At 53.0% G+C, this 27,060-nt stretch overlaps 1 long non-coding RNA gene across 1 annotated transcript; it reads right to left on the minus strand.

The window, feature by feature from the left end:
* Positions 1-19,116: 19,116 nt before the first annotated feature.
* On the minus strand, positions 19,117-26,467 carry LOC135982118 (uncharacterized). The gene is made up of 4 exons (XR_010599302.1): positions 26,111-26,467; positions 24,128-24,287; positions 22,334-22,391; positions 19,117-19,248 (listed from the first exon to the last, which is right to left on the minus strand). It is a non-coding gene; the product is annotated as an uncharacterized LOC135982118 (long non-coding RNA).
* Positions 26,468-27,060: the final 593 nt, after the last annotated feature.

Consider the following 27,060-nt stretch of genomic DNA (forward strand, 5'->3'; position numbering starts at 1 on the left):
GAAAGATTAGCTAACAAAAATTGGTCTGGGTGAGGAAGATGTGAGCGTGTGTGTAACCCTGGCCAGAGCATGTTGTGAAGGCCAAGACCATAAACAGGGGTCAAAAAAGAACTTTACAGCAGATTCCAGGCCAGGGACCCTCAACCCAGCAGTTCTGGGCTTTCCTCTCCCAGCCTTCCCTGCTACTTCCCTGGACTGCTTCCTGCCACTCCTGGCTCCCCTCCTTGCTCTGGGTGCACCAGCTCCAAACACGTCCCCCTCTGCCCAGGGAGGGGCTGCCCTTTCCCAGCAGCAGCCCCTGTCTGTTGGCAGCTTCCTGGCTTTAGGGGCCCCGCCTATTCCTGCCCAGCTGAGCCTGCTTGCCATCAATTCCCTGCTCCCTGGCTCTTCCTCCAGGGGCACCTGTGGAGTTAATGGGTCTGCCTGGCCACCTTAGCCCCTTCCAGTCCTGTGTGGGGTGGACACCCCGTCCCAGGGGGTCATCTGATTGCTGTTTCTTTCAAACACAGCAGGGAGCAGGGGCAGGTTCTAGACAGTCGCCTGCTGGGAGATCTTGCCGGACAGAAGGATTTGATCCTACTCACAACCCAGCTTGTGGTCTCTGCATTTAATTTCTGAGAATCCCTCACCTCACTGTCACTGGGATCTCACCTTGGAAGCTAAAGCCTTTTAGGCTTGTCTTCACTACCCGCCCGGATCGGCGGGTAGAAATAGATCTCTCGGGGATCGATTTATTGCGTCTCGTCGGGACGCGATAATCGATCCCCGAATCGACGCACGTACTCCACCAGCCCAGGTAGGAGTAAGCGCTGTCGACGGGGGAGCCGCGGCGGTCGATTTGCCGCTGTCATCACAACGGGGTAAGTCGGATCAGATACGTCGAATTCAGCTACGCTAGTCCCTGAGCTGAATTTGCGTATCTGAAATCGATCCCCCCCCGTAGTGTAGACGTAGCCTAAGTGACTTTCCCCCTGTTATTTTAGGATCCTGGAGTGTCTGGTTTTCCCTGCTCCCTCCTCTCTCCATGCACTATCCCCTCCCACCCAGCCCCCAGTCTGGTGCCCCCTGTGCTGTTGCCTTACGGTATCAGAACTTCATCCAGGTGTCTGGCCACGTACTCTAGCCTCCTCTCAGCGATCCTGAGGGTGGGAGCCAAGGGGAGATGCTCCAGGAGCTTGCCGAGGCTGTGGAACAGCGAGAGCAGGGAGCTGAGTGCAGGCTCTAAGGGGTGCTTTATGCTGCAGAGCTGAAGGTCCAGGGTTCAAATCCCGCTGGGAACCCATGCTGGGGGACTGGAGGTGGGGGTGGGACCATTACACAGGTGCTGACGGATCCTACTCACCATACCAGAAAAGCCAGCCTTCCTCCTGAACTCTCCACCTCACCTCCCTGGTGTGCACGGGGCTGCTCCCATCAAACATTTTCTCGCCCTCTTGGGAGGGGAGGATGGTCCAGTCCAGTCGACACAATCTACCGCCCCCCTCCCAGGTTAAATGAGCCGCATGATGCTCAAGGAGGGAATGACCCATTGTATGATGCATGGGGGTGGATTAGAGATGGCAACTTCTGCTGAGTGGGAATGAATTGCATGATTCTAAGGAGAATAGTTGCTTGCCTGGTCTATAGGTCGGGGCAGGGGAGGGATTACTAGGGCTACTGCCCCTGGGGGCGGGGGCGGGTTGAGCTGCATGACACGAGAGGAGGGGACTGACCCACATCAGATTTATGGAGGGGGGCATTGCTTACCATGCCTCTAGGGATGCACAAGCCTCCTCCAACTCGTCCTCACAGCGTCTAAAACCTGCCAGAAGTGAGACATAAAGGAGACGTTGAGCTGCTTGGGCACCCTCTGCTTCCTAGTGCCCCAGAGCCCCAGATTTCAGGGGCAGCCTGTGAACGGAGCCCCAGCCAGCGCCTCTGCACGACTGTGGGCATGACTGTGCCTTCACAGGAAGAGGGGAGGCAGGAGGGGGAATAGACCCTATTTCTCTGCTTTGCGTGGGGCCCGAGTCTGCCACCGCAGCTGTGGGGTCAGGGGCTGCTTACCTTTCGGTTTCTTCCTTTCATCCCTGTGCCTCGTCTTCCTCGGAGAAGCCTGCCACACACAGAGAAAGCAGCAGGGTTATAAGAGAATTCCAATAAAACGGGGAAAACAATGAGCCAGAGGTGATTGCCACGTGGGGTTAGGGGGCAATTTTTCCTTGTGGGAGAGTATTGCACTAGGAGGCATCATGGATAGGCATTGTGCTTTCCTATGATGCAGCCAATATAGGACACACAGCACAACCCATACCAGGGGTCACTGGGATAATCCAGGGGTTGGAGGAACAGGGATTTCTGGTACCAGGAGCCTGCAGAGTTTAGAAGCATTGCAGGAGAGAGCTTCTAAAACTCTGCAGGTTTAAGGATTGCAGGGTATGCAACTAACCACATATACCATGCACCGAATTCAGAGCTTGGGGGAGAAATCCGACATCTGGACAGCAGTGTTTCCTATATATACATATTTAGGGAATGCATGAGAGAGGGGTTTTATCTGCATGCATTTGGGATGGCCATGCTACTCCTGAGGGTGAAGCCATGAATGCGTTATGCAAATCCTCCCAAACAAGTGTGGATAGAACCCCTATATCATCCTTAAACGGCAGCTGTTTTATACCCCAAAAACCCCAGTTTGGCATGAGTTCAGCCCACTGGCCTGGGAGCTGCTGAGCACTGATGGGCTCTTGATGGCGACCTTAGGATCATCCTCAGGCCCATTTGGGTGAGTGGTGCTGGTTCTGGTGGCCAGCACTAGCCTAGTCCTGCAGGTAGGGGTGGCATCTGACCCGGAGGCTGGAGAAAGCCGCTATCTAACACTTGAGGCTGCTGCTGCTGCTTCTTAGCGTCTGCACAACGTGCCGCAAGTGGCACATGACCAGGATTCATCAATGAATTTGATCTGTTGGTTGGATCATTAGCTTCCCCAGCCCAGCCTGGGTACTGATGGGGTCAGGGAGTCCAATGTGAACATTGATCCAGCCCCCCCCCCCCCCCCCCCGAGGCTGCCGAGATGCCATTTGACAAAGGAATAGAAGTGCTGTTGCTGGGTCTGGTTCTCTGCCCAGCCCAGCAGCAGTCATTGGGATATGGTGCCTTGTAGATCCCACTCTGCCACCACACCTGCCAGCCCCAATAGCCCTATACAACGTAAGCTCATGACATTCTCTCCCTCCCTCAATGTGGAGGAAGATATGCATGGCTCCCCCCCGCCAGTTATGAATTGCACAAACTGGTTTTTAGAATAAACCAAAATCAAGTTTATTAACTACAAAAGGTAAATTTCAAGAGATTATGAGGGATAGCAAACAGATCAAAGCAGATTACTGAGCAAATCAAACAAAACACGCAACCTAAGCTTAATACGCTAAATTCACTGGTTAATAGTAGAAAGCAACAGAGGGTCCTGTGGCACCTTTAAGACTAACAGAAGTATTGGGAGCATAAGCTTTCGTGGGTAAGAACCTCACTTCTTCTGATACTTGGTTAATAGTAGCACATTCTCACCCTAAATGTTGTTTTGTGCAGGTTGCAAAGTTTCTTGAAGGTCAACTGCACTCATTGCAGCTTAAATATCCAAGTATTCCTTTCACAGGCTAGATCTTTCCCCCCTGGGCTCAGCCCCTGCCCTCCTCCCCCTCAGTTTAGTTCCTTTGTTTCTCCCGGTGTTTTCAGCAGTCTTCCTTTTTGGGCAGTCCAGTACCAGGTAACATGATCACATGACCCTGCAGTGTCAAAGCAGCATCCCAGGAAACTTCTCAGGAAGGAGGAAGTTTAGTATTTTCAAAGTCCTAATGGCCCATCCAGGCTGATTGCCTACTGTTTGGTGGGCATTCCCCTGGTGCAAGCACTTTTGTAATTGATACAGAGCCCGTATTCCTAACTTCAGATACAGAAATGTTACATCCATACAAATAGGATAATCACATTCAGTAAAGCAGAACCTTTCCAATGATATCTCACATGACCCATCTTGCATAAAACATACCTTAGTTATGCCATATTCATAGAACAATATTTCTATGAAGAATATAGGGCGTAATGTCACAGCAGTGAAGAAGCATGTGGAAAAGGGCGATCCAGTGGATATCGTGGACCTGAACTTTCAGAAAGCCTTTAAGAAGATCCCTCCCCAAAAGTTCTTAAGTAAAGTAAGTTGCCAGGGGATAAGAGGGAAGGTCTTCTCATGGACCAGTAACTGGTTAAAAGATAGAAAACAAAGGGTAGGAATAAATAATCCGTTTCTCAGAATGGAGAGAGGTAAATAGTGGTGTCCCCCAGTGGTCTGTACTGGGACTTTTGAAGTGATAATCAAGATAGCCCAGTTTTTTCTCTTACTTAATTGGTCTCTCAGAGTTGGTAAGACAACTCCCACCTGTCTCTGTATGTGTATATATATCTCCTCAATATTATGTTCCATTCTATGCATCCGAAGAAGTGGGCTGTAGCCCACGAAAGCTTATGCTCAAATAAATTTGTTAGTCTCTAAGGTGCCACAAGTACTCCTGGTTTTTCTATCCTACTTGTTGCTTGGAGGTAATGAATTATTCATTTGATCTTATAATCAATATTTTAACTTGTAATATACCTGTAAATGCCAATTAGAGGCTGCTCTGCATTTTACTCTGAGCAAAACAAGTCTGTATTTGCATGCTCTTTTCAGACATTTTGTTCTTTGTGATTTTGCTGAATTTAAAGTGTTCATGAAAACTGGAGGATTCAAGAACAGAGCCTCTTCTTACTGGATCACTATATATGGAGTGATCCCAGAAGGGACAAAAGCCACAGGTATGTCTTATATTAGGTAACAGCAAATGTTCTATCATCGCTAGCTGGGGTGGTCGGGGCAGTAAGGAACAACCAGTGAATGGAGCCACGAGCTCGGTCTGTGGCCCTGTCTCTCTCTGTGGATGTGTCCTGCCAGCCCAATGGGGCCTGGTCAGAACAGGGGGCCTCTGGCCACCCTCCCTCCCTTCCTTCCATGGGGCTGTGTCCAGGCAAGCTCTGCTGAGAGTGTAGGATGGCTGCAGAGGGGTTGTGGGGGGGGGGGGTGTCCTCCTACCATCCTGCTTCTCCTGGAGAAACTCTGCTGGGTCGCCATGGCCATCCAGATGACCAGGACCAGAAGGACGCAGGTGTACAGCACCCAGGGGCTGTCCCAGCAGGCAGGGAACCAGCTCGGTGTGATCCCCATCCTCGTGCTGGGGAGGACGGTCTGGACTCTGGGCTCCCTGCTGGTGCTGCCACTGGATCTCTCCCGAGAGGCTGTTTGTTCCAGTGACGCATCATAAAGGGCCAGGACCAGGCGGGTCCTGACATCACAAAGGGACTGCACGCATCAGAGGTGAGCAAGATCCTCAGCTCCCTACAGCCCCTCCCCAGTGTTAGGGGGCTTATGTTTTTCCCCTTTTACTTTCCTGGTTCTTCTCGCATGAACAGAGCAACAATACCCGAAGTTCAAAGGCGCAAACAATTTGATGTTTATTGGGGTAAACTTTTAGCAAGCTGAATTTTAGTTGCCGTTCTATTTTCGGGTACCATGGTAGCTGTTACACAGGTGCTGGCCTCCTCGTTGAGCATTTTGCCTTTTCGTACACATTTTCCACCCGTCAGCCTTTTGAAGCCATCCCCCACCCACGTCATGCTAGCAACAAGACACACACCACAGACAAACAACGCAAAACACAGATTCATTGTAGTCTGGGTTATTCTTTCCCTGGCGCCAGCATGCTTGTAGAGTGTCTGAAAAACAAAAGAAACAATTTTTACCCCCTTTGGTGGGGACAGATTATTGCTTAATAATAATACCAATTCCTTTTACAAATTTCCTTGCTAATTGCAGGAAAAACAGAAGAATTACCTTTAGGCTGTTCTTATTTTGTTTTATAGTCAGGCTAGTGAATTACCCCACTCACTGGTCATTTATGAAATTTATGAGGTGGTGTGCCTCAGTTTCCCCTCTTGTACAACAGACCAGGTTTGCAATCGTTTTTTTGCTGTACCAAGCTTTACGTTTATTTTCAGGTAATAGCTGAGAGACAGCTTTAGATTTTGGCTTTGTACACACACACCCCCACCCACACCCCTTAGGGTTAACCTGTCCCCCTTATTTTCAGGCTTGACTTGTTTTTTCAGCCATAATCTGAGTCTTCTAGTAGCTTGTTTGCTGACCAGATGGATTTATTATTTCCAAATTTTTTGTGCTGCTACTTATGGGTAGTTTTCTTCTTCCCCCATCAGTTAGGTAATTTGCATTTACACAGAGGCTTTCTTGGCTTGCCTCTGGATCCAAAGCGATCAGCAGCTCAGAGACTGTCTTAAAAGGGACACATTTCACTTCCACCAGAGTTCTCATTACTTTTCACTTTCATCTCCTGCTTTAAAACACACAGAGATTTGAAAAAGAAAGCACAATTTATTGTGGCTTCTTTTGGAGCCCTAATAGGATTTTAATTAAGTACCACGTTTTGTTTGCATTTCTTTCACCTCTTTTCCAATATACACTGCACATGTCCTGGGAAATAGTTTAATTTCCATAACATTATATTAGCCCTATTAATTTTACACAAGGTGTAACTGCCCCCACCCCCGTGCCCACAGAGTTTTCATGCACCCCCACCAAAGCGACAGTCCAATCCCCCAGAGCCCCCCCAAGGCTCAATGTTCCCATCATTGCTCCCCTTTTCCTTTTCCTATGCATGCACAAAACTATTTTTACCTAACATTTTTTTGCACTGTGATTACTTTTTTTTTTTTTTTACACAACTGTACCCCGATTACACTCCCATCTTGTACAACCAGAGACAGCCAGGGGCAGTCAAGTTAAGTTCCAATAGAAACCCCTGACATTCCTTTAGTGATTTTGATCACATTACCCAATAGTTAAATAATTTGATTAGATTATTTCTCCGCCTGCTGCCTGCAGCAGTCCCCTATAGACCATTTTTGTGGGAAAAGGGCCCATTTTTTCTCAGAATAGCTGTAAAGGCTTCTGGGGACAGAAGCATCGTGGTGGTAGTAGCCACTCTTCCTGACCCCTGGTATAATTTAATTACCAAGCTTCCATCCAATGTGATTGCACAGAGTTGCACATACAGTTACATTTATAGAACTGGGTTTTATTATTAAACCAAAAACTTGCTTCTTGTAACACCACAACTGTTACCTGTACCATTTTCACAACTCCCAAATGTTTCCTTTCCTCCAAACCCTGTATTATTAATTTTTGCAAAAGGTATTTGTAACGTTTTACTTACTTTTTTAAATAACTTACTCCTACATTTAGTTTTTTAAGGTAGCGCACTTTGTTTTTAACAACTCAGCCACCAAGTACAATTATTGCCACACAGCCGCCTTAACCCGTGCTGTCTTTACCCTGAGACTGTTCAAAGGGCAGTAAAACATTTGTCTCCATGGTTGCCCATGAATCTGTTCCTCCAAAAATTCCAGTGGACTACAGCAGACCTCCGTCGTACTTTGTCCCAAACCAAACAAACCACCAAAAACATTTCACATAAGTATCCAAAGTCCCCTCCACTAAAACTTCAGAAAAACAAAAGTGTGGAGAGGCCGGGGGAGAGGAGGGGGAGAGGTGGAAGGAAACCAATGAAGCCGGTCAGGTCAGTTTAAAGTACAGGCTCCCAGCAGCAAATTAAGTAAACTGAGAGAAAGAAGAAGGAAAAGAAGAAAAGGATATAGTTAGCGCTGAACCAAGAGTAGACTCCCCGGGTTGGAACAGTTGGGAATCCTTCCCCCCAGGTTCTCAGCCTGGCTCTGGGAGAAGAGTGGGGGTCAGCTCCCAGATTGCTGCACTGGGCAGTACAGCATGGGGAGAAGGTGACCAACCCTCTGTGGAGAAAGAAGTGGTTCGGGACTATTTAGAAAAACTGGACGTGCACAAGTCCATGGGGCCGGATGCGCTGCATCCGAGGGTGCTAAAGGAGTTGGCGGGTGAGATAGCAGAGCCATTAGCCATTATTTTTGAAAACTCATGGCGATCGGGGGAGGTCCCAGATGACTGGAAAAAGGCTAATGTAGTGCCCATCTTTAAAAAAGGGAAGAAGGAGGATCCGGGGAACTACAGGCCAGTCAGCCTCACCTCAGTCCCTGGAAAAATCATGGAGCAGGTCCTCAAGGAATCAATTATGAAACATTTAGAGGAGAGGAAAGTGATCAGGAACAGTCAGCATGGATTCACGAAGGGGAAGTCGTGCCTGACTAAAAGACGGTTACTCACCGTTGTAACTGTTGTTCTTCGAGATGTGTTGCTCATATCCATTCCATTAGGTGTGTGCGCGCCGCGTGCACGATCGTCGGAAGATTTTTACCCTAGCAACCCGGCGGGTCGGCTGTGGAGCCCCCTAGAGTGGCGCCTTCATGGCGCTGAATATATACCCCAGCCGACCCGGCGCCCCCTCAGTTCCTTCTTGCCGGCTACTCCGACAGTGGGGACGGGGGGCGGGTTTGGAATGGATATGAGCAACACATCTCGAAGAACAACAGTTACAACGGTGAGTAACCGTCTTTTCTTCTTCGAGTGCTTGCTCATATCCATTCCATTAGGTGACTCCCAAGCCCAACTTAGGTGGTGGGGTCGGAGTGAGACATTGCTGTGTGCAAAACCGCTGATCCGAAGGCAGCATCGTCCCTGGACTGCTGCACTAGTGCATAGTGTTCTGTAAACGTGTGGACTGATGACCAAACCGCCGCTCTACAGATGTCCTGGATCGGAACTTGCGCCAGGAAAGCAGTCGAGGAAGCTTGGGCCCTCGTGGAGTGAGCGGTGAGGTGCGGTGCTGAGACACCTGCCAGGTCATAGCAAGTCCGGATGCAAGACGTAATCCAGGAGGATAGGCGTTGTGAGGAGACCGGTGAGCCTTTCATTCGGTCGGCCACTGCAACGAAGAGTTGCGTCGTCTTTCTAAAGTGCCTTGTGCGGTCAATATAGAAGGCCAGGGCCCTGCGTACGTCCAGAGAATGCAAACGTTGATCCTGGCGAGTAGCATGTGGTTTAGGATGAAAGACCGGGAGAAATATATCCTGGTTGATATGAAAAGGAGAAACCACCTTAGGGAGAAAGGCAGGATGTGGACGAAGCTGCACTTTATCCTTATGGAAAACCGTGTAAGGGGGCTCGGATGTAAGCGCCCTGAGTTCAGAAACGCGCCTTGCTGAGGTGATGGCTACGAGGAAGGCTGTCTTCCAGGATAGGTACAGAAGTGAACAGGTGGCCAGTGGCTCGAATGGAGGACCTGTGAGCTTGGAGAGAACCAGGTTGAGGTCCCACGTCTGAACGGGCTGACGTTGTTGTGGGTACGTCCGGTCTAAGCCCTTGAGGAATCTAACGACCATCGGGTTAGAGAATACCGAGGATGCGAGTTCCCCTGGGTGAAAGGCCGATATAGCGGCCAGGTGAACTCTAATTGAAGATATCGCCAACCCTTGCTGTTTTAGGGAGAGGAGATATTCCAAAATGAGAGGAATAGGTGCCTGCAACGGGGACGTGGCTCGTTGTTCGCACCAACAGGAGAACCGCTTCCACTTGGCCAAGTATGTGGTCCGTGTTGAGGGCTTCCTACTGCTCAGCAGAATCTGTTGGACAGAGTGCGAGCACTGCTGCTCTGCCTGGGTGAACCATGGAGCAGCCACGCCGTGAGGTGGAGTGATTGCAGGTCGGGGTGACGCAGGCGGCCGTGGTCCTGAGAGATGAGGTCCGGGCATAATGGAAGCGGGATCGGTGTCTGAACCGAGAGCTCCAACAGCGTGGTGTACCAATGTTGTCTCGGCCACGCTGGGGCGATCAGAATCACCTGTGCCTGGTCTCTGAGCAATTTGAGCAGTACCTTGTGGACCAGAGGAAACGGAGGGAAGGCATAAAACAGGTGGTCCTTCCAGGGAAGGAGAAACGCGTCCGAGAGGGAGCCCGGAGCTCGACCTTGCAGGGAGCAGAACACGTGGCACTTCCTGTTGTCTCGAGATGCAAACAGGTCTATCTGGGGAAACCCCCACTTCTGGAAAACGGAATGTATGATGTCCGGACGGATAGACCACTCGTGTGTTTGAAAGGACCTGCTGAGTCGGTCCGCCAGAGTGTTCTGGACTCCAGGGAGGAACGATGCCGTGAGATGGATTGAGTGGGCGATGCAGAAGTCCCACAGGCGAATGGCCTCTTGGCATAGCATTGACGAACGTGCTCCTCCTTGCTTGTTGATGTAAAACATGGCGGTGGTGTTGTCGATGAGAACTAACACACAGCGGCCACGTAGGAGATTGAGAAATGCCTGGCACGCCAGGCGCACCGCCATCAGTTCCCGAACATTGATGTGCAGGGCTATCTGGGGTGCAGTCCACAGGCCCTGGGTATGGTGTTCGTTGAGATGGGCGCCCCAACCCAGGGATGAAGCGTCTGTGACCAGGTGTAGAGAGGGTTGTGGGGCGTGAAACGGCATCCCCTCGGAAACCACCTTGTGGTCTAGCCACCATGTGAGGGAGGTCAGGACCGAGTTCGGGACCGTGACCACCATGTTCAGGCTGTCCCGATGTGGGCGGTATCTTGATGACACCCAGGTCTGGAGTGGGCGAAGCCGAAGTCTGGCATGCCTGGTTACGTACGTGCAGGAAGCCATGTGACCCAGCAGGGTGAGGCACGACCTCACCGTGGTAGTTGGGAAGGCCTTGAGTCCTTGAATGAGGCTCGTGATGGTGCAAAAGCGATTGTCTGGCAGGATGGCTTGTGCACGTCTGGAGTCTAGAACCGCGCCGATGAATTCTATTCTCTGGGTAGGTTCTAGAGTGGATTTGTCCTTTGGTGCGACCGCGTACCAGCCAGTCGTCTAGGTACGGGAACACCTGTATCCCTTGCCGACGAAGGTACGCTGCCACGACAGCCATACATTTCGTGAACACCCTTGGGGCCGAGGATAGGCCAAAGGGAAGGACTGCAAATTGGTAGTGCACCTTGCTTACCACGAACCGCAGGAAGTGAAAGTATGCATCTTTCATGTCGAGGGCGGCGAACCAGTCTCCAGGATCGAGGGAAGGGATAATGGCCCCCAAAGAGACCATGCGGAACTTCAACTTTACTACGAATTTGTTGAGTCCGCGCAAGTCCAAGATGGGTCGCAGACCTCCTTGGGACTTGGGAATGAGGAAGTAACGGGAATAGAATCCCCTGCCCCTTAACTCCACTGGAACCTCCTCTATGGCCCCCATAGCAAGGAGCGTGGAAACTTCCTGTATAAGAAGTTGCTCGTGAGAAGGGTCCCTGAAGAGGGACGGGGAAGGGGGGGAGGAGGGGGGGATTGAAGAAAACTGGATAGCATATCCCCTGTCCACCGTGCGAAGGACCCAACGGTCCGAAGTTATAAGGGACCAGGTCCGGTGGAAATGGGAAAGGCGATCCCGAAAGGATGGGGCTGGATCCTGTGGGATGACTGGGGCGCCGTCCTCGACCGCACCTTCAAAAGTTCTGCCTGGGGCCTGAAGGTGGTCTAGGTGGCCCCTGGTTCTGACCAGGTTGAGGGCCGGTCCACCTTCTTCTACCACCTCGCCCTCGCCTCCGGGTCGAGTCCTGTCTCTGACGAGGCGGGGGGGGGTAGAAGCGCTGAGGCTGCGGTCTAAATGGCCTGCGCTGAGGGCCCACAACATGCATCCCCAAGGAACGCATGATCGTCCTGGAGTCCTTGAGGCTCTGCAGGCGAGAGTCCGTCTTTTCTGAAAACAGCCCTTGTCCTTCAAAGGGCAGATCCTGCAGGGTTTGCTGCAGTTCCTGAGGCAGACCCGAAACCTGGAGCCAGGAGATCCTCCGCATAGCGATACCTGAGGCCAGGGTTCTCGCAGCAGAGTCCGCTATGTCTAAGGAGGCCTGTAAGGAGGTCCGAGCCACCTTCTTACCCTCCTCCACCAGGGCTCCAAACTCCTCCCTGGACTCTTGGGGAACCAACTCCTTGAACTTCCCCATAGAGTTCCAGGAGTTAAAGCTATAGCGGCTCAAGAGCGCCTGTTGATTAGCCGCTCTAAGTTGCAACCCTCCGGCTGAGTAAACTTTACGGCCGAATAAATCGAGGCGCTTAGCCTCCTTCGATTTGGGCGCTGCGGCCTGCTGACCGTGGCGCTCCCTTGCGTTCACTGATGCCACCACCAGTGAACACGGCTGGGGGTGGGTATACAAGTACCCGTAGTCTTTAGACGGAACAAAGTATTTCCTTTCCACCCCTCTCGCTGTGGGTGGGATAGAGGCAGGAGTCTGCCATATCGTAGATACATTGGCTTGTATCGTGCGGATCAGGGGTAACGCCACCCTCGATGGGGCATCCGCTCCGAGGATATTCACGATGGGGTCGTGCACCTCCACTATCTCCTCCGCCTGCAGGTCCATATTACGGGCCATCCGACGCAGAAGATCTTGGTGAGCCCGAAGATCTATTGGAGGTGGACCTGTGCACGATGTGCCCGCCACTGCCTCATCCGGAGAGGAAGAGGAAGATGCCTCCGGTGGGACAGGATCCAAGGGAGGGTCCTGGGCTCCCTGCTCCTGGGCCGGAGCATCACCTGCGCTTGAGTCCAGGGCGTCAGGTGGTGCGGACACGGAAGCCTCCATGCCCCCTGGCGGAGGCCGAGAGATGGTGGACTCCGGGGCCCTTCTAACAGAGTGACCGGAGCGAGAGGTCGAAGCAACTGGAGCCCCTTGCGCCTGATGGTACGCCCACGGGGTCCAAAACGACCAGTGAGAAGGGCCATGAGAATGGTCCTCTGTTATGTTCTGCCAATGGCCCAAGCCCTGTTCCTCGGCTTGCCCTTGAGGGGGGTATGCCGATCTCGAGAGGTCCTCCGAGGAGCGAGACCCCGATCTCGATGGCCATGGCGGTGCCGAGAGCGTCGAGACGATTCCCGTGGGCTGCGGTGCCGCACGGTGCCGGTCTGGAGATGATCTATCTCCACGCGGTGCCGGCGATCGGTGCCGGGACCGCGACCGGTGCCGATGACCTCGTCGGTACCGGGAGTCGGATCTGGACCTCGACGAGGACCTGGAGTATGCCCGGTACCGGGAGCGGCCTCTCGACGTCGAGTGGCGACCGTAGCGGTGCCGAGAACTACGTCTCGACGTTGATCGGTGCCGACGATCATAGCGGTGCCGAGACGTAGAGCGGCGCCGCGAAGAAGATCTTGGCCGCGAGTACGACCGGTGCCGAGACGATATTCGGTGCCGGGACTGCGAGCGGCGTGGGGACCTGCTTCGGGACCTGGATCGGTGCCGAGGTTCCAGCCCTTGTGATGGAGGGCGCATCAAGGCAGGTTTCCCCCTCGACTGGACCGGGCGAGTCAACGGTGCCGTCGGTGCCGGTGGTTGAGGCGGTGCCGGCTCCGTGAGAGCCATTAAGTCTCTCGCCGCCGCGAAGGTCTCTGGCGTCGACGGGAGGCACTGTATCACCGCCTGCCTCGGTGGAGACGCCGTCTGCACCGGACTCAACGGCCTCGGCGCCGGAGTCGACGGTGCTGGAGGCACCTGTTTCCGGTGCTCCACCGGCGTACGCGGCTCTACCCCCGGCACTGGGGGAGCCAGCGTCTTCGGCACGGAGGTCCCCGTCTTATGGGCTTTCTTATGCCCTGGGGATAATGACCGGCGCCGAGGCACTTGCTGTGCTTTCGGTGCCGACGAGGTCCGGTGCCGGGAAGGCTCATCTGACGCCACTCGCGTGGTCGTCATGGCCGGTGCCGCCGGGGCACTGCGCACCGAGGCGCTAGGTGCCGGGGCCTGACTTGTAGATGGAGCGTCCGGACTAAGTGCCGCCTCCATCAGGAGTTGCCGGAGCCGAAAGTCCCGCTCCTTCTTGGTCCTTGGTCTGAAGGCCTTACAGATCTTGCACTTATCTGTTTGATGGGACTCTCCCAGGCACTTCAGACAGGAATCGTGCGGGTCGCTCGTGGGCATAGGCTTAGCGCAGGAGGCGCACAGCTTGAAGCCGGGAGCTTTGGGCATGAGCCCGGCCCCGCGGCCGGGGGAGAAAGGGGGAGACGACCCCCTTAATCCCCTGAACTATTATAACAACTAGACAACTCTTAAAACTATTGAACTATTTAGCTATAAACACTAGGACTATAACTATAACTATAACTGCGAATAACGAACTAAGCTAGGGAGAGTGGAGAACAGCTAAGCAGCGCTCCACAGTTCCAACGACCGTCAGGGGCGGTAAGAAGGAACTGAGGGGGCGCCGGGTCGGCTGGGGTATATATTCAGCGCCATGAAGGCGCCACTCTAGGGGGCTCCACAGCCGACCCGCCGGGTTGCTAGGGTAAAAATCTTCCGACGATCGTGCACGCGGCGCGCACACACCTAATGGAATGGATATGAGCAAGCACTCGAAGAAGAACCTAATTGCCTTCTATGATGAGATAACTGGCTCTGTGGATGAGGGGAAAGCAGTGGATGTGTTATTCCTTGACTTTAGCAAAGCTTTTGATACGGTCTCCCACAGTATTCTTGCCGCCAAGTTAAAGAAGTATGGGCTGGATGAATGGACTGTAAGGTGGATAGAAAGCTGGCTAGATCGTCGGGCTCAACGGGTAGTGATCAATGGCTCCATGTCTAGTTGGCAGCCGGTTTCAAGCGGAGTGCCCCAAGGGTCAGTCCTGGGGCCGGTTTTGTTTAATATCTTTATTAATGATCTGGAGGATGGTGTGGACTGCACTCTCAGCAAGTTTGCAGATGACACTAAACTAGGAGGCGTGGTAGATACACTAGAGGGTAGGGATCGGATACAGAGGGACCTAGACAAATTAGAGGATTGGGCCGAAAAAAACCTGATGAGGTTCAACAAGGACAAGTGCAGAGTCCTGCACTTAGGACGGAAGAATCCCATGCACTGCAACAGACTAGGGACCGAATGGCTAGGTAGCAGTTCTGCAGAAAAGGACCTAGGGGTCACAGTGGACGAGAAGCTGGATATGAGTCAACAGTGTGCTCTTGTTGCCAAGAAGGCTAACGGCATTTTGGGCTGTATAAGTAGGGGCATTGCCAGCAGATCGAGGAACGTGATCGTTCCCCTTTATTCGACATTGGTGAGGCCTCATCTGGAATACTGTGTCCAGTTTTGGGCCCCACACTACAAGAAGGATGTGGAAAAATTGGAAAGAGTCCAGCGGAGGGCAACAAAAATGATTAGGGGTCTGGAGCACATGACTTATGAGGAGAGGCTGAGGGAACTGGGATTGTTTAGTCTCCAGAAGAGAAGAATGAGGGGGGATTTGATAGCAGCCTTCAACTACCTGAAGGGGGGTTCCAAAGAGGATGGAGCTCGGCTGTTCTCAGTGGTGGCAGATGACAGAACAAGGAGCAATGGTCTCAAGTTGCAGTGGGGGAGGTCCAGGTTGGATATCAGGAAAAACTATTTCACTAGGAGGGTCCAGTCCCCATGGGCAGGGACCTTCTTCCACTACCCAGATACCAAAGGAGGGGGGGCTCCGCAGCCACCCCCATCCCTCTGGGTCCCCTAACACTGTATCTATTTCCTTTTTAATCTCATCCCAGGCTGACCGCTGCTCCTGGTATGGGCCCTGGTTCTTCCTTATCCATTTATCCAAAAAATCCTTTTCCCTGGCTTGGCAGAACCCGCAACTACCATCACGAGAGTTCGCTATACCCCCTCCAAGCAGAGCTGTGCGGACTGTTGGGGGGGCGGGGCTTACAGGCTGCCACTCACCTATCCGATTAGATGCATCCGAGTCACGGCACCAAGATGTTAGGGGGCTTATTCCTTCACCCTCTCACTTCCCTGGTCCTTCTCGCATGAACAGAGAGCAACAATACCCGAAGTCCAAAGGCGCAAACAATTCGATGTTTATTGGGGTGAACTTCCAGCAAGCATGATTCCAGTTTCCTTCCTCAGTGTCCCCCTTCCCAGCTCTGACACCACAGAGCCATCCCTGTTCCCATTCACTGTTCCTATTCCCCCCTTAGCAAAACATGATTCCAGTTTCCCCACCCCCATTCCCTGTTCCCATTCGGCCCCCCTTACTTCCTGATTGACTGCAGACTATATAGTAAAACTTGAGTTGTGCTTAGCTATACCTTAACCAATCATGTTACTGAAATTTAACTAACTAATTCTAACATACGGTAACATGGTTCTTTAACCAATTATATCCCACCACCTTAACAAACCCAACAAAATTAATTATACAGCAGACAGAAACAATTACAGAACCAAACAGACCATGCAAATAAACATTCAAAACAATACAGAAGCAAGAATTTTACACCCCAGCTATTGATAAGTGAGTTCTTGCCAGACAGGATGCTATTAAACTAAGTTTCCTTTTACATCTTCTAGGCTCTTCCCTTTCTCTGGAGGTGACAGGAATATCAGGACAGGACTGGATTCCTAACAGCCAATAGCACCTTATTTCCATGGGACTAGTCTGGGATGTGAGGATGGGACCGGTCACTTCTCAGCTTAGGGCTGCCTCTGCTGCTTAGCCGAAGGCCTCACTTAGCCTAAGAACAGAGCCTCAGACTGTCCCTTACAGCTAAAAAAAAAAAGAATTAAAATCACTTTTTTTCTACCTCGATAACTAGCTAAGTGATCAGAATACACCTAAATTCTTAAAGTATAGGCCTTTGCAGACAGGCCTGAATATCTCTGTCCTAACACCCAGCACCCCATGTAGGTACTTAGAGACGGTGACCGAGTCACCCCGTAACCTTCTCTTCGTTAAGCGAAAGAGATTGAGCTCGGTGAGTCTCTCACTAAGAGGCAGGTTTCTAACCTTTGAATCATTCTTGAGGTTTTTTTCTGACTTCTCTTTCATTGAGAACATCCTTCTGGAATAACAAGGAGTCTGGTGGCACCTTAAAGACTAACAGATCTATTTGGGCATAAGCTTTCATGGGTAAAAACCTCACTTCTTCAGATGCATAGAGTGAAAGTTACAGATGCAGGCATTATATACTGACACATGGAGAGCAGGGAGTTACTTCGCAAGTGGAGAACCAGTGTTGACAGGGGCAATTCAATCAGGGTGGATGTAGTCCACTCCCAATAATAGATGAGGAGGTGTCAATTCCAGGAGAGGAAAAGCTGCTTCTGTAATGAGCCAGCCACTCCCAGTCCCTATTCAAGCCCAGATTAATGGTGTTAAATTTGCAAATGAATTTTAGTTCTGCTGTTTCTCTTTGCAGTCTGTTTCTGAAGTTTTTTTGTTCAATGATAGTGACTTTTAAATCTTTCACTTACTGGCTTATGTATGTTACCATTCCTGATGTCCGCCAGGATTTGGGGGGGCGGCATTTTGCTGCCCTTGGCGGCAATTTGGCGGTGGGGGGGTCCTTCCGCGCTCCGGGTCTTCGGCGGCAATTCTGCAGCGGGTCCTTCACTCGCTCCGGGACCCGCCGCCGAAGTGCCCCGAAGACCGGGAGTGCGGAAGGACCCCCCCGCCGCAGAATTGCCTACGACGACCGGGAGCGTGGAAGGACCCCCGCCTAGGGCGCCAAAAACCCTGGCGCTGCTCCTGGATGTGGACAAATTGGAGAGAGTCCAGAGGAGAGCAACAAAAACTGATCAAAGCTTTCGAAAACCTGACCTATGAGGAAAGGTTAAAAAAAGGGACGTTTATTTCTAAGAAAAGACGACTCGGGGGGTGGGGGGAATGGATAACAGCCTTCAAATACGTGACTGGCTGCTATAAAGAAGAGAGCGATCAATTGTTCTCCATGTCCATTGGCGGTAGGACAAGAAGTCATGGGCTTAACCTGTGGCAAAGGAGATGTAGGTTAGATATTCGGGAAAGTGTTCAAACTCCAAGGGGAGTGAAGCTCTGGAACTGGCTTCCACGAAAGGTTGTGGAATCCTCGTCATTGGAGGTTTTTCAGAACAGCTTAACAAACACCTGTCAGGGCAGGTCTAGGGTTACCTGGCCCTGCCACAACGCAGGGGGCTGGACTCGATGACTTCTCAGGTCCCTTCCAACCCTATGTTGCTATGATTCTACGATAAAAGACGTGACCCCACAGGGGTCAAAAGCAAAGGCCAGGCTCAGTCGTGGCCTGCCTCTGAACTTCCACCAATACAGCTGCAGTGACTCCAGCGGCGTTATTCCTCTCTCACGCTGACGTCAGGAGATCAGAATCAAGGCCATTGTTGCTGTTGAGATGAGTTCCTGTCTGCATCCTGTAAAATGTGCTACTACCGGTATTGCCCTGGCCTCCTCTTTTGTCATTCAGTGTTGCACGCATCCTAAAGCAATATGCATTTCCTCACCTTTTGGGGGCGAAGCCAGACTTTGAGGCACCTGCTCCCCTACTTGGTGTAAACTTTGCTTGTGCCAATCAGAAACGAACACAAACAGGTTTTGGGCCCCGTCCCCTAGGACACTTCTATGATGTCATAGTTGGTACTTTATGGGCTGCCTGCCATGTGCAGTCAGGGAGAGGAGAAAGAAAAACGAATCCTGTGTATCCTGTGTACACCCGTAACCGAGCCTGATCACCTCGAAGCCTCTCTCTCAGCTCCCGTGTTTCAAACAGAGTGTCCACGTGTGCCGGTCGTTATGCGTTGGTTTGTATTCGTAAGTATCAGTTATTACTAAATGCTGCATCTTTGTTTATAAATATTGTTAGTAGATATTTTAGTCATTGTGTGCTTTAAGTTTCATTAACTCTATTAGCTAATCAAACCTTACCCCTGTAATTATCCCCAATAAAACTTTAAATTGATTCATTTTAGTTGTGTGTGTGTGTCTGCAGTTTGCATCGTGACCCATACTCTCCTTGCATCCCTTACCAATATAGCCTATTGCCACGTGCAGCCTGGTAAATAACAGGCCTGCATTTTCTTTCGCCCCTGCGTGCCCGGGGTATCATGAAACTCATGATTAAAATCACAAGAGTGGACAAGTGCTGGACACCTCCCCCTAAGAAAAACCCTAAAAACAGAATAAAAGCTGTGTAAATTCAGAAATATTTGTACAGGATTCAAGGAGGGTAGGTCCATCGATGGCTATTAGCCGGGATGGGCAGGGATGGTGTCCCTAGCCTCTGTTTGCTAGAGGCTGGGAATAGGTGATGGGCTGGATCACTGGATGATTCCCTGTTCTGTTCATTCCCTCTGGGGCACCTGGCATTGGCCACAGTCAGAAGACAGGATACTGGGCTAGATGGACCTTTGGTCCGACCCAGTCTGGCCGTTCTTAGGTTAACATCTGAAGGTCCTGCTGGAATAGAAAGGGGCAGTCATTTTAAAAAGAGAGACAAGACGGGGGAAGTAATATCTTTTATTGGACCAACTTCTGTTGGTGGAAGCGACAAGCCGTCAAGCGCCACAGAGCTCCTCCGGTCTGGAGAACACGGGCAATTGAAATGACGCTTTCCAGGGCACCTATCGTGTCTGTAACTTGTTTTGCAGGCAGCACAGAACATGCTTTGGGCATTCAGCGACAGAACAGAAATTCAGAATCCTGGCAATGAGCTTTTCCAAAGCAAAGTGCAAACTTTACCCGATCTACCCTCGCTTCCTGGGGTTTTTTGCTAGTGGGGAAACTGAGGCACGGGCGACATGAATGACTGAACTAGATTAAAATGGATTGGCAAAAGGATTAGTAGAGGCAGCCAGGCTCAGCAGTGCCGCAGTACGGATCTGGAAAGTCAGCCTTGCCATCTTTTGCCTCATCTCTTCGTCCACCCACAGCGTTTCCAAACAGACACTCGGGACCAGAGATTGTTCAATGGTCCTTTCGCAACCATCTGTGCACAGACCTCCTTGGAGTCTGTAGTCTGGAGTTAAAAGCAATGCCAGGAGACCTCGCTGAGCCCTGCATGCTGTCTCCGGAAATTTAACACACGCAATCAGGGCTTTTAAGCATCCACTATAGCATCCACCATGGCTAGGGTGACCAGATCACAGGGATGAAATATCGGGACGCGGGGGGGGGAGGGGGGGGCGGAGCAAAAAAAATGGTGGCGGAGCAAAAAAAAAAAAAAAGGAGTTTCGCAGGAGCGGGGGGAATTAGCAGGCCCCAGCCGTGCTGCCGGATCGTACATAGCACCCCAGCAGCGCGCGCTGCCCACCCCAGGGCAAAAGGTGGTCCCAATGCAGAGGGGGCTGGGGATAAAGAGGTCATCGGGGTGACCGAGAGGAGGCACTGGGAAGCACAGGAGTCCGGATGGGCAAGGGGGTACGGCTCCAGCGGGGCCCCGGGCAGGGCACAGGCTGGATGGGCACAAGGAGGCAGAACCCCATAGCGGGACCGGGCGGGAACAAAGCTGTCTCTCCCCTGGAAGCGGCTGCAGGAGCCCCCGAGCCAGGGGCTGGGCGCGGGGCAGCGGCGGTGCATGGGAGCCGGGGGCGGCACGGCGCAGCCAACCCGCAGTGGCAGCCGGTCTCCCGAGCAGCTCTCCGGGGCTCCAGGCTGGGCAGCAGGTGGGAGCCGGGGCTTTTCCTGGCCCCGCGGAGCCTCCCGCTCCCTGGCCCGCCCTGGACACATGCGGCGCATCCCGCCGCTGGAGCGCAGCCGAGCGGGAGAGGCGCGGGGCTCCCCCTCTCCGCCGTGTGTCTCTGGCGGCCCACGCCCCCGGGCCGCACCACCCACCTGGGCCAGAGCCAGCCCTGGCTGCTGCCTGCACGCAGCCTGGGCCATGCCCAGTTAGCCCCCGGCAGCCGCGGCAACTTTTCCTTCCCCTCCCGCGCTCCTGGTAGATGCCCGACCCTCCTCCCTCCATCCCACCTCCACACATCCCTCCTCCTAACCTCCTCCCTCCATCCCCCTTTCTTCCTCCCTCCATCCCCCTCACATCCCACGCAGCACCACACGCTGGTGTCCGGCGGCCTCCCTCCAGCGCTTGCGCAGCCGCCATACAGCTGATCAGCAGCGCACAAGCCTGGGAGGGAGGGGAATGCGGGCTGCGTGCTTGGGGAAAAGGAGGGGGCAGGGCGGGGATTTGGGGAGGGATCCAATGGGGGAAGGAGGGGGTGGAGTCGGGGCGGGGGTGGGGGGGAGCATGAGCGCCGGAATGGAGGGCAAATGTGCTTTTTTGTTCAGTGTCCCGACCGAACATCGGTCGGTACACGGGACAAAAAAGAAAATATCGGGACAGTCCCGATAAAATCGGGACGTCTGGTCACCCTAACCATGGCACTCAGGACAGAGTCCAGGAGCAAACCTGGGCATGCAGCCTAGACCCGCGATGGGATTCAAACTCCCCTCAAAGCTCCCAGAGAACCAGCAGCTCAGAAGCAGATGGTTCCGAATCAGCCCCTCTTCTCTCACTTGCCCTGGTCACAATCCCAGGGGCACGTCAGCAGACACCACCGCCAGCAGGTCTCACATCACGGTAATCAAAGGTGGCACTCCTACCACACACCCCACCGGCCCAAGGCCTGACAGCTCCTAACACGCAGAACCCCAGGCCTGGTCTGTGCAGAGCTCCTCTCCCCACAATTCTTCCCTGCTGAATTTCAAAGCCTGGGATCGATCCAGGAACATAAGAACATAAGAAAGGCCGTACTGGGTCAGACCAAAGGTCCATCTAGCGCAGTATCCTGTCTACCGACAGTGGCCAATGCCAGGTGCCCCAGAGGGAGTGAACCTAACAGGTAATGATCAAGTGATCTCTCTCCTGCCATCCATCTCCATCCTCTGACAGACAGAGGCTAGGGACACCATTCCTAACCCATCCTGGCTAATAGCCATTAATGGATTTAACCACCATGAATTTATCCAGTTCTCTTTTAAACTCTGTTATAGTCCTAGCCTTCACAACCTCCTCAGGTAAGGAGTTCCACAAGTTGACTGTGCACTGCGTGAAGAAGAACTTCCTTTTATTTGTTTTAAACCTGCTGCCTATTAATTTCATTTCAGGAGCCAAACTCCCCCTGGCTACAAGCCACTCTCATAATAGACACCTGTCTGCAAAATCGTAAGGGCCCCCTTGAAACCCCTTTTGCACCAGTCTAACCCTGTGCTCAGCGATCTCTCCCAACTCATACTGAGTGCAAACCCTCCGATTTCTTTCCCCGGACCTGGAGAAGAGCTGTGTGTAGTTCGAAACCTTGGACCTTCCTCCAACAGAACTTGGTCCAAGAAAAGAGAATAGCTCACCACCTTGTCACGCCCATAACGGGCGGGAGAGACCACAGCCAATTTTTCAGACAGGAATTCCAGCCTCCTTTAATGTCCAGGTTGCATAAAGACTGGTCTCCTTTCATTAAAGGACCAGTGGCTTTTTAGATCCCTCAACCACCCTCTTTTCTTTTCCCCACTTATTTTAAACATCAACAACTATAACAATTCTTTCACTTACATGTGCACACTCATTCCTGGCTGGTTTCCAAAGCCCCACCGGCAGAGTGGACAAAAATCTAGGTGTAAAAAAAGAAATCAGATTTTTATTTCATTTGGATTTTTGTATTTAAATTCAATACACCTGTTTGAAAATAAACCTCTGAAATTATGGCCCCCCCGCACCTGGGGGACTCCCTGCGGGGTTGGTTTAATGCCTCAGAAAACCCACCGCCTGCAAACCGGAGGCTGCCGCCCTCCCAGGCACCCCGCCCTAATCGCCACAACGTGGGGGGGGCGTCTGTTTGCTGGGGGCGGGGGGGGTCTGGCCCTGACGTGGCCTCTCCTGGGTACCTGGTCAGTACCGAGCCGAGCCAGCCTGCCCCGGGCATCCTGCAAACACAGATTCAAACCTCCGTTCGGGGTCACATCCCACCCCCAGGGGACCGACCTCACCCGGCCTGGCTGCACGGGGCACCCGCCGCCCCCCAGGCATTGCAGCTGGGCGCAGGGGGTCTGCTGCTCTCCTTCCCGGGGGGCTGCGACCTCCTTCGCCCTCCTTCGCCTGCACCTACAGCCCCGCCCCTGCCCCACAGCTCCCTTCCCCGGGGAAAGGGCGGAGCCACCGGCTGCAGAAGTCAAGGTTTTGCACTTGAGCAGGGAGCGTGATTCTGTGCTGGTGCAGACAAAGCGTCCAGCCTTGCACTGCTGTGCAAAGCACCCCGCCCGCACCCCGTGCAACGCCAGCCAGCCTGCACCCCGTGCACCGCCAACCAGCCTGCACCTGTGCACTGCCCGCATGCAACGCCAGCCAGCCTGCCCCTGTGCACCGCCCCCGTGCAACGCCAGCCAGCCTCCAACTCTGCACCACCCCCATGCACTGCCAGCCACCCTCAACCTGTGCACCGCCCCCGTGCAATTCCAGCCAGCCTCCACTGCCAGCCTCCACCTGTGCACCGCCCCCGTGCAACGCCAGCCAGCCTCCACCTGTGCACCGCCCCCGTGCAACTCCACCAGCCTCCAACTGTGCACTGCCCCTCCACAGCCCCCGTGCACTTCTACACAGCCTCTATTCATGCATTGCCCGTCCACGGCCCCCGTGCCATGCCAGCTTCTGTCCATGCGCTGCCCCGTCACTGACCATACAACACACGAGGTGCCCGCGCATCACCTCCCCCAGGAAATAGCAGCACCCCACGGGGAGACTGCACTAGACACAGTCAGACTCACCTGAACGGCCACAAGCCCCGGCAGCTTTGCAAAGCAGGAAGTGTTAGTGCAGTTCCCAGGACAAGCAGCAGGGGCTGCACGTCTCCTATTGCAGGGAGCCCTGGGCAGGGAGCCCTTGCATGTGGCTCTACCCTCTGTTTGCACTGGCCCTCCCCAGTCCTCAGGCCAGCCCTGGGCAGAGTGGGGCCCCGCAGTTGAGCGGAGTTAGTCGATTGCAGGAGAGGAGGGCATCTGTTTGCAACTCCCCCACCCCAGCTCTGGTCAGAGCAGCTGCAGTTAGTTCTAGGTTCAGCCCCTGGCTGCACCTGGATTTTCATCCATAGCTCTCAGAGCACTTCACAAAGGACGTCAGTATCATTATTCCCATTCTACATATGGGGAAACTGAGGCACAGAGACTGGCACTCCATGCCTAAAGTCAGCCAGCAGGGCAGTGCGGGCGCCAGGAACAGTCATAGGGTTGCCAACCCTTCCGGATTGGCGGGAGTCTCCCGGAATCGGCCTCCATCTCCCGGTGGCTATTGAAAGCAATCCGGGAGATTTTAATAGGTCGCTAAAAGTCCTGGGGGCTAAGGCAGGCTCCCTACCTGCTCTGGCTCAGAACGGCTCCCGGAAGCGAGCGGCACATCCCTCTGGTTCCTACGCACAGGAGCGGCCAGGGAGCTCCACGCGCTGCCCCCGCCCCAAGCACTGACTCCGCAGCTCCCATTGGCCGGGAACATACTGGTCATCTTTGCTTTTCAGCTCCTGCAGGAGAAGAGCAGACACTGAACTGAGAAACGCTGCTCTGCAGAGCTTCAGCACAAGCCAGAGAACCTAACAATCAATATCCTGCATCTGCCCCTTCAGCCATTATGGAAAGTGACGAGGGAAGAGAACTGAGGAACAGAACAGTGGTTAGGAGAGAGAAGAGATGATGGGAAGATCTACTACACTTGCTAGCAAGGAGGAGGAAGCCTCAGTGCTTGGGCTATTTAACCCTTGTCTGGACTAAGCGGGACAGGACTAGAAAGCCCCAAGAGTAAACTATGGGAACAATCATGCATTGGCAGGGAGATTACTCCTGGGGGATTCTGTGCCAAAAAATAACAATCCTGCAACAAAAAAATTAGAATAGAATCATAGAATCTCAGGGTTGGAAGGGACCTCAGGAGGTCATCTAGTCCAACCCCCCGCTCAAAGCAGGACCAATTCCCAACTAAATCATCCCAGCCAGGGCTTTGTCAAGCCTGACCTTAAAAACCTCTAAGGAAGGAGATTCCACCACCTCCCTAGGGAACCCATTCCAGTGTTTCACCATCCTCCTAGTGAAATAGTGTTTCCTAATATCCAACCTAAACCTCCCCCACTGCAACTTGAGACCATTGCTCCTTGTTCTGTCATCTGCCACCACTGAGAACAGCCGAGCTCCATCCTCTTTGGAACCCCCCTTCAGGTAGTTGAAAGCAGCTATCAAATCCCCCATCACTCTTCTCTTCTGCAGACTAAACAATCCCAGTTCCCTCAGCCTCTCCTCATAAGTCATGTGCTCCAGCCCCCTAATAATTTTTCTTGCCCTCCGCTGGACCCTTTCCAATTTTTCCACATCCTTCTTGTAGTGTGGGGCCCAAAACTGGACACAGTACTCCAGATGAGGCCTCACCAATGTCCAATAGAGGGGAATGATCACGTCCCTCGATCTGCTGGCAATGCCCCTACTTATACAGCCTAAAATGCCGTTAGCCTTCTTGGCAACAAGGGCACACTGTTGACTCATATCCAGCTTCTCATCCACTGTAACCCCTAGGTCCTTTTCTGCAGAACTGCTTCCTAGCCATTCAGTCCCTAGTCTGTAGCAGTGCATGGGATTCTTCCATCCTAAGTGCAGGACTCTGCACTTGTCCTTGTTGAACCTCATCAGGTTTTTTTCTGCCCAATCCTCTAATTTGTCTAGGTCCCTCTGTATCCTATCCCTACCCTCCAGTGTATCTACCACTCCTCCCAGTTTAGTGTCACACAATATTTTAAAACTCTGCAAAATTCTACATATTTTATTTGTCAAAACAACACAATACAGTATAATCACACCAGTTTCAATTATTTTTGGTCAGTTATTTCAAAATACCTGTCAGCAAGTATGTCTGTAACAATACAGACAACAACAAAGATTCAGTAAATGTCTTTTGAGAAATGGATTCCTTACTAGGCATATTAATACAAAACTCGGAGTAATTCATTTAAACTACAATACAGACACATCTTTCCCACACCCCTCGGAAGCAGTGCAAAGGCTTGGGGAAGTTAGGGGTAACGGAGGAGCTGAGGGAGAGGGAAGTAACTTGCTAGGAAGAAGCCTGGGTGTGGAATTGGAGGGTTGTTGGTAGCTGGGAAAAGTATGGAACAGGTTTTCTGTGTATATGGATTTGTTATTGTAGGGGAGCACAGTACCCTGGCCTAAGAGAAGCGACAGGCAGTTCTGGATCACTTACTCTTGGACAGTGTCCCTCTAACATTAACATGCTCCAGCAAGACCCTCCGTGCCCCACAGCCGTCTCCACACACCCCCCGCACGCCTGGCTCCGGGAATCTACCTGCTGCAGTTCGCTGATGAGCTTGTTCTTCTCTTCGATGAGCAGAGCACACTGCTGCTGCTGCAGGTTGAGCACGTCCCACAGGTCCTGCGGGATGGTTTTCTCTTTGGCCGAGCCCCATTTCGAGGTGATCTCTTCAAACTTGTCCTGATTAGTCTTGGATTCATTCTCCAGTTTCTCGAGCCTGCAGAGAGCAGCCAGCACAAGGCAGATAACGCAACTGGGGCTCGTGGAGGGTTCGGCGGCTGCCCTTGGCTAAAAGTCGCTGAAAGTCCTGGGGGCTAAGGCAGGCTCCCTACCTGCTCTGGCTCGGAACGGCTCCCGGAAGCGAGCGGCACATCCCTCTGGTTCCTAGGCACAAGGGCAGCCAGGGAGCTCCACGCGCTACCCCTGCCCCATGCACTGACTCCGCAGCTCCCATTGGCCAGGAACCGCGGCCAATGGGAGCTGCGGGGGCAGTGCCTGCAGGCAGGAGCAGTGTGCAGAGCCCCCGTGGCCGCCCCTGAGCCTACAAGCCGTTCGGTCACTTCTGGGAGCCGCCAGAGGTAAGCGCCACCCAGCCAGAGCACGCACCCCCTACCCCAGCCCTGAGCCCCCTCCCACACCCAAACTCCCTCCTGCACCCCAGCCCAGTGTAAGTGAGGGAGGGTGGGGGAGAGCGAGCGACCGAGGAAGCTGGGAATGGGGCCTCTGAGAAGGGGCCTGGCCTCGGGGCAGGGGCAAGGCAAGGGCGTTTGGGTTTGTGCCATTAGACAGTTGGCAACGCTAGGAACAGAACCTAGGTCTTCCATCACCCATTGCTCACCTCTGTTCCCTGGTTTGCACCAGTTGCTCCTTCCACAGAGCGGGTGGCTGGTTATGGGGCCGGGTCCAGGCCTATTCACCTTCTGCACCAAAACACCCCAGCTGCCCCGGGCAAGGTGCTGCCCCTCTGCGCCTTGACTCAGAGC

This window comes from Chrysemys picta, chromosome 3 (genome assembly GCF_011386835.1).
Source record: "Chrysemys picta bellii isolate R12L10 chromosome 3, ASM1138683v2, whole genome shotgun sequence".
Lineage (NCBI taxonomy): Eukaryota > Metazoa > Chordata > Testudines > Emydidae > Chrysemys > Chrysemys picta.